Raw genomic sequence first — 9920 nt, 5'->3', positions numbered from 1 at the left:
CCATTCCAGATGAATTATAATTCACTTAAGGAACAATGTAATGTGAATGAACTATCTAGTATGTTGGTTCAAGATGAGAAAAGGTTGAGACAACAAGAAATTTTTCTACTAATCTCGTTACTCAGGAAGTTAAAAGAAAGAATTGGAAGCCCAAGAACGGTAAGAAAGTTATCACACCAAAGAATAATGAACCTGCTTTAGCTCCTTAGGTTCATATTAAGAAGAAGGAATTCAAATGTTATTTTTGTAGAAAGATTGGACACTTTCAGGCAGATTGTCCAAAGCGTAAGGCTTGGTTCGAAAAGAAAGCTGAGCAGTTAGTTCTTGTATGTTTTGAATCAAATCTTGTTGAAATTCCTTCTAACACTTGGTGGCTTGATACGGGCGCTAATGTTCATATTTTCAAAATGATGCAGGGCTTTGTTTCCAATCGAAACCCAAGTCAGACTGAACACTTCGTTATTATGGCAAACCAGATTTCCTCTGAAGTTTTATCTATTGAAACCTATCGTTTAAAACTTGATACTAGTTGTTTTTTGGATTTGTATAATACCCTTTTTGTTCCAATCTTATCTCGTAATCTAGTTTCTATGTTTCAACTAGATCTTTTGGGTTATAAACTGACTTTAGGAAATCAACGTTTTGACTTGTATAAAAATGAATGTGTTATAGGTTCTGACGTTTTATATGATAAACTTTATTAAATCAGTCTTAATAATGAGTTTGCTGAATCTGTTTAAACCCTGCATCCTGATGTGAGTTTTGGAATTGAGCATAAAATAAATGAGAACTCTACCAACTTGTGGCATAAAAGATTTGGGCATATCTCCAAAGAAAGAATGATGAGATTAGTGAAGGATGGGATTTTGTCAAACCTAGACTTCACTGATTTCGAGATGTGTGTCGATTGTATAAAAGGAAAGACAACAACACACACCAAGAAAGGAGCCACAAGAAGCGGAGAACTACTTGAGATCATCCATACTGATATTTGTGGACCTCTCTCCGTCGCATGTATTGGAGGAGAGAAATATTTCATCACATTTATAGATGATTTTTCACGTTATGGGTATATCTATTTGTTACATGCATGATAAATCTCAGGCAATAACTGTTGTTTAGATTTTTATCATTGAGGTTGAAAGACAATTAGATAGAAAGGTGAAAATCATCAGATCAGACAGAAGTGGTGAATGTTATGGAAGGTATGACGAATCGGGACAACATCCTGGTCCGTTTGCTAAATTCCTATAAAAGCTTGACATTTGTGCACATTATACAATGTCAGGAACACTTCAGCAGAACGGTGTTGCTGGAAGGCATAATAGAACTCTAATGGATATGGTTAAGAGCATGATGAACAACTCTAATTTACCCATTATGTTATGGGGTGAAGTTCTTAAAACTGCTGCATATGTCTTAGATAGAGATCCTAGTAAGTCAGTTCTTAAAACTCCTCTTGAGCTATGGACTGGTAGGAAACCCAGTGTAAGGCACTTTCATGTTTGGGGTTGCGCAGCAGAAGCTAGAATCTATAACCCACAAGAAAAGAAGTTGGAATCAAGAACTTTCAGTGGATTCTTTATTGGATACCCTGATAAATCCAAAGGGTATAGATTTTACTATCCTAACCATACCACTAGAATTGTTGAAACTGGCAATGCCAGATTCCTTGAGAATCATGAGAATAATGGGAGTACTGAACCGCGAAATGTGGTTATTAAAGAAGTAAGGGTAACTATTCCCATGCCCTTACCTATTGAGAATATTGTTGTTCCTCATGAAAACTATCCATCTGTTGATAGTGGACAACAATTGATGGAACCACAATCTCATGATCCAGTAGAGTTACGCAGATCTCAGAGAATAAGAAAATTTGGGATCTCTTTTGATTATTTAGTATGTCTTCAGGAATCTGAATATGACATTGAGACAAGCAAGGAAGATCTAGTTTCATTTTCACAAGCAGTAAATAGCAATAATTCTTCCAAATGGATTGATGGAATGAATGAAGAGTTGAAATCTATGAAACAGAATAAAGTCTGGGATCTAGTTCAACTGCCTAAAGGGTGTAAGAAAATCGGGTGTAAATGGGTCTTCAAGACCAAACTCGACTCTAAAGGCAAAGTTGAATGATATAAAGCAAGACTTGTTGCAAAAGGTTTCACTCAGAAAGAAGACATTGATTATCATGATACATTTCGCATGTATCAAGAAAAGACTCATTTAGAATTATTATGGCATTGGTGGCTCATTATGATTTAGAGTTTCACCAAATGGATGTGAAAACAGCTTTTCTAAATGGGAGTTTAGAGGAAGAGGTCTACATGGAGCAATCGGAAAGTTACTCAGAAATGAGTATGGAACATATGGTGTGTAAATTGAATAAGTCAATATATGGACTTAAGCAAGCCTCCAGACAATGGTTCCTTAAGTTTAATGATACCATTGTGGCTTTCGGATTTAAAGAAAATATTGTTGATCAATGTATATATCAGAAGGTCAGTGAGAGTAAGTTCATAATTTTGATCTTATATGTGGATGACATACTCCTATCTGCTAATGATCTTAGTCTATTGTATGAAACCAAGATATTTCTCTCTACGAACTTTGAAATGAAAGATATGAATGACGCAAAATTTGTGATCGGGATCGAAAATAAGGTTTACTTGGTTTGTCTTAGAAGAGCTATATCAAAAAAGTTTTAGAGAGATTTGGCATGAAGGATTGTGCACCAGCTGATACACCAATACAGAAAGGAGATAAGTTAAGTCTCATGCAATGTCCTAAGAATGACTTTGAAAGAAAAGGAATGGAAAGTATTCCTTTTGCTTCTGTAGTAGGAAGTCTTATGTATGCGCAAGTATGTACCCGTCCAGATATTAGCTTCGCAGTAAGAATGCTTGGTCGTTACCAAAGTAACCCAGGGATGACTCACTGAAAAGCAACAAAGAAGGTGATGTGGTACTTACAAGGAACGAAAGACTATAAGCTGACTTTCAGAAGAAAAGATAATCTGGAAGTAATAAGTTACTCAGACTCCGATTTTGCTGGATGTACTGATAGTAGAAAATCCACTTTCGGATATGTGTTCCTATTAGCTGGAGGAACGATATCATGGAGAAGCATTAAGCAAAGTATTTATGCATCTTGCACAATGGAGGTTGAATTTGTGGCATGTTATGAAGCCACAATTCATGCTTTATGGTTGCGGAATTTTATCTCAGGACTTGGACTTGTCGACTCTATTGCCAAGCCGCTGAGAATTTATAGTGATAATACTGCCGCAGTGTACTTCTCTAAAAATGATAAGTATTCGAACTCACGAGGAAGCATACACCTTGAGCTCAAATATCTTATTGTAAAAGAGGAGGTTCGGAAACATACAATACTTATAGAACATATTAGTACCATGTGTATGGTAGTTGATCCACTAACTAAGGGTTTGGTGTCTAAGCCCTTTAAGGAACATGTTGCAACGATGGGTCTTAGTAATCCTTGTTTCGTAGTGGATTAAATATGAATGTAAGTTTCTACAAATACTAATGAGATCTCACGAATGTTATGTTTCCAAATTCTTGTTTACTCATATGTGCATAATCGAAGTGAGTGTAAGTGACAAGAATAGTCTCGATTAGACAGGAATAGTCTTAATCAGACATAGCTGAATTGAAAAAAAACCACTTGTGTACTTGGTTTTGCATCTAATCTCCAATGAATGGTAATGTTAGGAATTTGCTAAAGTCTTGGTACATGGAAGGAAATGTGTCACTTTAAGACATGTAATCGCTATGACTCGCATTAGTAGCCTACATGTAAATGTGGTTGTGTTCACTAGATTTGAATTGGGTTATTTTACGCGCGTGAATGTTTTGAGCCTAAACCTAGCCAAGTTATTTAGTAAAGGTTTTAAATGGTCTTCAAAAACCCTTATGTTTTTGTTTTCGATTGTATGGTCCAAGTTAAAGAATGTAAACGTGGGATATGTTCATGGAAGGCCCATTGGCCAATTTTTATGAACACGGCCCATTAGTATGTCCCATACAATAAGACCATGTTTAGACTTGTTGGGCTAAAGGTTTGTTGGGCTCATAAAACTCATTCATGTATTGAATCTATGGACAACAACTATGTTGTTTGACACATAAAGGGACACTTGTCTCGTGTCTACACTTAATGGTTTGTTGTTTGACACAACACTTGTCTTGTGTCTACACGTAATGGTTTGTTGTTTGACACATAAGGGGACACTTGTCTTGTGTCTACACTTAATGGTTTGTTGTTTGACACATAAGGGGACACTTGTCTTGTGTCTACACTTCTTTTAACATTATTTGATAGAAACATGGATGGTGCAAGCCTTAATCCTGGTGAGCACGTAAAGCTTATGTTTATTACTAATGTTGGATGACTTAGCTAATCTTCTTATATCGTTCTTGGTGTTGGAAGTTTGTACTTCATCTTTTCTATATAAATATAACCAAGATATTTGAAAAAATGGTCTCTGGTATGTATCTACGTGAAATTATAAAGAGAGTGTTGGTCATGATGACTGTGACAGTCGGTGGTGAGACTCAAATTGGAAGTCGGTTTGGTGAAAATCCAATTCCAAATTGGATTTCCAAATTAGACTCAAAATTTGGAAACTGCTCAAAATTTGGAAACAGCTCAAAACTCAAGATTGGAGTCAGTTTTCAATGCAATATATAGGGGGTTTAAGTATTGATAAAATACACAACAACACAAACACAACAACTATTCAACATAGATTGAGAGCAAGTGAGAGAGAAATTTTATTCATTATTTTGAGCGGTGTTTAATTTCTCGGTCATCGAAGATTTAGATAGAAGGTTATTTTCTATACGGTACCATCTTGGGACGAACGTGCATGTTGTGTAAGTCGTCTTGATATATCCTTCAATAAAGTTTTCTTGTTCGCCCGAGGACGTAGGCTTTAAGCCGAACCTCGCTAATTTTGTTTGCATATTTAGTTTTGGCGTAGCTTTTCGATTAATTTTCATAATCAGATCAATTTCTAGGATAGGTTCGATAGCTTCCGCGAATTTTAGTACTGACAATTGGTATCAGAGCCTTGTTGAGATTGAACGAAGAGGAGATGGGATCGAGAAGTAGTACGGTCAAATCAGGGAAATGTGAGATAGAGAAGTTCAATGGGAAAAACGATTTTTCTTATTGGCGGATGCAGATGAAGAATCTGCTAATCTCGCAGAAATTACACAAGACGTTGACGGGAAAGAAATCAGGAGATATATCAGATGAGGATTTGGAGGAGTTAAATCTCGAAGCACGGGCAACCATTATGTTGTATCTTGAAAGGGACGTGGCGTTCCTAGTAGACGGAGAAACAACAGCGACGAGTGTGTGGTTAAAGCTAGAAAGCAATTTCATGACGAAAACTTTAACGAATCGGGTTTACTTAAAATCGAAATTATTCACGTGTAGAATAGAAGAGGGTTTTCGATTCAGGAATATGTGAACAGGTTTGACAGGATTATCTCAGATTTGAAGGATATTGATGTTAAGGTTAAGGATGAGGACCAAGCCCTCATATTGTTACTTTCATTGCCTAAATCCTATGAGAACCTTGTTCAAACTTTGATGCTTGTTGGTGATAGTCTAAGCATGGAAGAGACGAGCAATTCGTTATTAGCGGATGACCTTCGTAAGGTTGCTACTAGCGGTATCACGCCGGGTGGAGTACACAAGGATCAAGTACAAGGGTTGTTTGCAACGAGAGGGAGGAGTAATGAAAGAAGAAAGGGAAAGGGCGGAAAATCTAGATGCAAATCTAGAGGCTCTTTCAAGAAAACGTGTTTTAGTTGTGGTAAGCTTGGCCACTTTAAAGCGGCTTGTCCAAAGAGAATGTTGAAGCAAAAGAACGAAGGCTACAAGGAGAAACAAGAGATGCAAGAGGCAGGATGTGTGTCAGAAGACCCTGACGAATGTTTCTCGGTAACAGAGGTGTCTGAGGAGATCTCCGATAAGTAGATGCTTGATTCAGGGGCGTCACACCATATGTGTCCAAATAGGAAGTGGTTTACTACCTATAGGAGTATAGATGGTGGTACAGTTATAATGGATAATGATAATATATGTAAAACTGTGGGACTCGAAACAATACGTATCAAGATGCACGATGGAGTGGTAAGAACATTGGCGGACGTAAGACACATACCCGATTTGCGGAAAAATCTAATTTCCCTCGGTGTGTTAGAGCGGAACGGCTGTAAGATAATTATAGAGAATGGCTCCATAAAAGTCGTTAAGGGTTCTTTGGTGGTGATGAGAGGTACTCGTTACGGTAATTTATACAAACTTTTAGGGACAACAATTATAGGAGATGTAGCAAAAGGAATCAGTAAAAGGATCCAACGACTTGTACGAGGCTTTGGCATATGCGCCTTGGGCATATGTCGGAAAAGGGTTTATCTTTGATGTGTGGGAAAGGCTTGTTGAAGGACATGAAGAAGCCTTGCATGGAGTTTTGTGACCATTGTGTGTTCGGGAAGGCACACAGGGTGATGTTCCCCTTAAGCAAGCACAGGAGCAGAGAGGTATTAGACTACGTACATACCGATGTCCGGGGACCGGCAAAGTTAGCTTCCAATGGTGGTTCCAGGTATTTTGTTACATCGTTGATGATCATGCGAGATTTGTCTGGCTTTATTTTCTGAAGCATAAGAATGAGGTATTCAACACGTTCCTAGTGTAGAAAGCAATGGTTGAGAACAAAACTGGTCGAAAGCTGAAGACGTTAAGATCGTATAATGGGATCGAGTACACGGATGGGGCATTCAAGGAGTTTTGTAATCAGGAAGGCACTGTGAGGTACTGGACAGTAGTAAACACACCTCAGCGGAATGGAGTCGCAGAGAGATTGAACCGTACACTACTTGAGAAGGCTAGATGTATACGCTCTAATTCGGGATTAGGCGTAGAATGGTGGGCTGAATCTGTTGCTACAGCTTGTTATGTTGTAAACAGGTCTCCACATTCTTCTTTAGATGGCGGCATACCTAACGAGGTGTGGTCAGGTGAACATGCAGATTACGAGAGACTTAGAGTTTTCGGTTGTACGGCTTGTTACCATGTCAAAGGTAACAAACTTGATAATAGAGCAAGAAAGACAATTTTCTAAGGATATGCTACAGGAGTCAAGGGTTATCGGCTATGGTGTACGGAAGACAAGAAGTTTGTAATCAGCAGAGATGTGGTGTTTGATGAGTCATCTATTGTAGCTATGGTGAAACCTACGGTGCCTAGTTGTGGTGATGTTGGGTCTACTAAAGCTCAAGTGGTGCAAGTAGATGCCGAAGACCAACGGGTTTCTAGGAATCATGATCAGGTAGAGCATCAGGATAGTACTCCGGATGAGGAAATTGATGAACACAATCATGAGGAGGTTCAAGGAGAAGGTAAACAAGTTTAACAACAACAACAGCAGGATGTTTCGGTACACACTAGGCCGAAACGGTTAAATAAGCCGGTACAGAGGTTAGGGTCAAACAAACCTCTTAGGCATTACGGGCAGGCAAATGTGGTTGAATATGCACTCTTGGTGGAAGACGACGAGCCGGTCACTTTCAAACAAGATATTACCGCGGAGGAAAGAGAAAGTTGGTTGGTTGGTATGCAAGAAAAGATGGAGTCTCTTCACAAGAACAAGACATTGGATGTTGTCCCATTACCCGAAGGTAAGTCTATTATTGATTGTAAATGGGTGTACAAGAAGAAAGAGGATTCTTCCGAGATCAAGGGTACAAGGTATAAGGCAAGACTAGTGGCCAAGGGTTATGCACAGAAAGAAGGGGTCGACTAGAATGGATTTTCTCCCCGGTCGTGAAACATACTTCTATTCGGGTGCTATTGAGTATTGGTTCTCACAGTGATCTTGAGCTGGAACAACTCGATGTTAAAACCGCCTTCTTGCACGGAGATCTGGAAGAAGAAATTTATATGGCTCAACCCGAGGGATACAAGGTTGAGGGTAAAAAAATCAAGAATGTCGTTTGAGGAACTCTGCTTACGGATTGAAACAATCCCCTTGCCAATGGTACAAAAGATTTGAGTTTTTCATGCTAAAACATGGTTTTTGCAGAAGTGACTATGATTGTTGTGTATACATCAAAAAGCTTCGCGAAGATGACTTTATTTATCTCCTATTGTATGTGGATGACATGCTTATTGCTTCTCGAAGCATGGTGGAGATAGATAAGTTGAAATCTCAACACAGTCAAGATTTTGAGATGAAAGACATGGGCGCTGCAAAGAAGATACTGAGAATGAAGATTAAGAGAGAGCGGTCAAGTAAGAAACTGTACTTGAGTCAGGAAGGTTACATCGAACGAGTAGTTTCTCGATTCGGGATGCAGAATGCGAAGGCGGTGTCCACACCTTTGGCACCACACTTCAAGCTCTCGAGAAAACAATCTCCCACTACTACGGTGGAGAAGGATCATATGGATCGTGTACCTTATGCTAGTGCAGTTGTCAGTTTGATGTACGCTACGGTGTGTACTCGTCCGGATATTTCACAGGCGGTCAGTGTGGTTAGTAGGTTTATGACAAACCCGGGGAAGACACATTGGGAACCTGTGAAGTGGGTCTTGAGGTACTTGAAGGGTACCGTTGATACGGGTTTGTGGTTAGTAGCTATGGTGAAACCTACGGTGCCTAGTTGTGGTGATGTTGGGTCTACTAAAGCTCAAGTGGTGCAAGTAGATGCCGAAGACCAACGGGTTTCTAGGAATCATGATCAGGTAGAGCATCAGGATAGTACTCCGGATGAGGAAATTGATGAACACAATCATGAGGAGGTTCAAGGAGAAGGTAAACAAGTTTAACAACAACAACAGCAGGATGTTTCGGTAAAATCTTCGTAAAAATCCCCGACGCAAGTTTTTTCCTTCGAGAACATTATCAAGATGTAAGTGATGAGAAAAAAAATGTTTAATGATTCGAGCCACAGACAAATTCTACAGATAAAGTGCAAGGGTAAAACTTGATCAATGGAAAAATGAAATAAGAAGATTTTACGAAATGTAATAAATTATTGAACCAGAAGTTTGATTGGAATAACTAAATCCATGAGTAACTAAATATGTACAAATAATAATGGATATATACTTTTTTTTTTTTGGTTGAAAAATGGATATATACTTACTCAAAGATCACTTTATTATTACCTCGTCATATAACACTACTATAGAAAACCAACAAAAGGAACTAAAACCTGTCTTGATATTCAATTTGTAAACTTTGTCGAGCATTGGTCATGACAGTATCTAAGATGGTGCAACTTCACGCATAAAAAAACGGTGGCAAAAATCTATGCAAATCAACATTTATATTAAAAACTTGTTTATCTTTATTTTTTTTGGCAAACATCTATGCAAATCAGAATTTACATTAAGACCCTATTTGTAATACAATAGCAAGAAATTTATGTGGTAAGAAACTACCACATCAGAAATAACATCAATTTTTAGTTAGAGCAGAAAGAAAGAGTAAAATAATTTGAGTTCCAGCAAAAATATGACTTTTGAATTGAATTATGGTTCTCATGGAACAACCTTACACCAAAATGAAATTTCTAAAATACAGATTAAAATCGCACAAACAAAATAACGGGAGCTCAGACTACATAACATTCCTTCATCAACATGAGCAATGGGAGAGAGAGTGAGCAAACATAAAATGTTAGTCAAAATGTGAGTTAGAATATTTTACAACCGATCTGAATGAAAGGTAAGATGTTTAAAAATGGTGGTCAATACGTGGACAACCAATTTTCTTATATGGACAAAATAACGGGTGTAAGTAGCATTAATTTAGGCTAATCAAATCCACGGGTCTAAAACTAATTATTTTTTTCTTTTTATTCATTTTCATCGCCATCT

This window comes from Eschscholzia californica, unplaced genomic scaffold, assembly GCF_041429995.1.
Source record: "Eschscholzia californica isolate CP2 unplaced genomic scaffold, dmEscCali1.0.p SCAF_2, whole genome shotgun sequence".
Lineage (NCBI taxonomy): Eukaryota > Viridiplantae > Streptophyta > Magnoliopsida > Ranunculales > Papaveraceae > Eschscholzia > Eschscholzia californica.
Note: the sequence above shows the minus strand (reverse complement) of the source record.